Source organism: Myotis brandtii, unplaced genomic scaffold (assembly GCF_000412655.1).
Source record: "Myotis brandtii unplaced genomic scaffold, ASM41265v1 scaffold13, whole genome shotgun sequence".
NCBI lineage: Eukaryota > Metazoa > Chordata > Mammalia > Chiroptera > Vespertilionidae > Myotis > Myotis brandtii.
In genome coordinates this window covers 271,464-273,212 of record NW_005354595.1, presented here as the reverse complement: position 1 = coordinate 273,212, position 1,749 = coordinate 271,464, and positions in this window count along the sequence as shown.

The following is a 1,749-nucleotide window of genomic DNA, read 5'->3' as shown; positions in this document are numbered from 1 at the left end:
TTGTGGCCGCGGCGGCAGCGGGCGCGCTGCGTGGGTCTAGCTCGCCTAGTCCCGGTGTTGGGTCTGTTTGGGGGAGAGGAGGGCGGGAAGGGAAGATCAGCGCTGCCCTCGTAGTTTCCAAGTCTCGAGGTGGTGGTGGACCGAGGAGAGAGGTGGCTCCGGGCTTTGCCCGGCTCGCGTGTCTCCCCGCAGGCGCGCTGAGGTGCGTTGGGGGCGTGTGTGAAGGAACGTGCTTCGCCCGGTCCCTTATTTATTGTTTCTAACGGAGGAGAGGTTTCTCCGAAAGCCCCCCCCCCCCCATCTGAGGCTGCGCACAGTGATTGGTGTTTGTTATCAAATACATCCAGAATGTATTGCCCTGGATGGAAGGAGGTTGGGCTGACCAAAACAAACCCAAATCAGAGAATGGTTGTGGTTTTCGGGTGGCTTGCTTGCTTTTCTTTCTTTTCTTTTCTTTTCTTTTCTTTTCTTTTCTTTTCTTTTCTTTTCTTTTCTTTCTTTTCTTTTTCTTTTCTTTTCTTTTCTTTTCTTTTCTTTTCTTTTCTTTTCTTTTCTTTTCTTTTCTTTTCTTTTCTTTTCTTTTCTTTTCTTTTCTTTTCTTTTCTTTTCTTTTCTTTTCTTTTCTTTTCTTTTCTTTTCTTTTCTTTTCTTTTCTTTTCTTTTCTTTTCTTTTCTTTTCTTTTCTTTTCGTCCTGTGGACTCAAGGGTTCCAGGTTCGATTCCTGTCAAGGGCATGTACCTTGGTTGCGGGCACATCCCCAGTACGGGGTGTGCAGGAGGCAGCAGATCAATGTTTCTCTCTCATCGATGTTTCTAACTCTCTATCCCTCTCCCTTCCTCTAGGTAAAAAAATCAATAAAATATGTTTTTAAAAAAAGAAATAAAAGATGAACATGACTGTGACTTTTACAGTTTTTTATATCTGTATATGTTAAAGTTTTGGGGTAAAGTTTTGTTGTTTCCCAGATTCCTGGGGATTAGCATGACAGGATCTTCGACCTATTAAATTAACAGTTAAGCGAGTCAGGCAGGGACAGCTTCCATGGTGGATGTTAAATTAGAGTGCAGTAAATATCTGTCTTTCCATTCAAGCTAAAACCTTTAATTTTTTCTCATTGGAGACAGGAGATCTTTTACAATATATGGGGAGAGCGTGAATGTTACCACTGATTTCTTCCCCCCTCCCCTGCGATTGTTTTCCCCATTTTATTGTTGTATTGTCTATCAGCGAGCTAGACAAGACGCCTTAATGAGCAATTAGTTAGGAGTCATCTTTATTGCACAGGGGTTCAGAGCAGAATACCTCTGTCAAATTCTGAACAAACACAGGAAGGAGTATTCCCTTTTTATATCCTTCTAGGTCTTTGTGTAAGATATTTTTGTAGACACCTTGTAACCGTGAGTATATATCATATCTAACAAACACCTGTCATATCTATACAGACACCTGTAACCTTGGATACATAATGAACAAACACTTGGCATGAGAATATGGGAATTATTATCAGTATTAGCCTATCAGCCCCTTTAGATGGCTAGCTTGCAAGGTCAGACAGTTAAGTTTATCTTTTCTATTATTTAAGCTAAAAAGCTGAGTTATTTTTACAGAATAAGAGACCATCTAAAAATAACAGAGTTGACTTATGGAACAAGGGACTAGCAAGAAATAGCAGAGAACTTCAAAACAGCAGTTTCAAACAGCAGTTTTCCCAAAGGAGAGATCATTACTATGCTTCATTATATGTATTT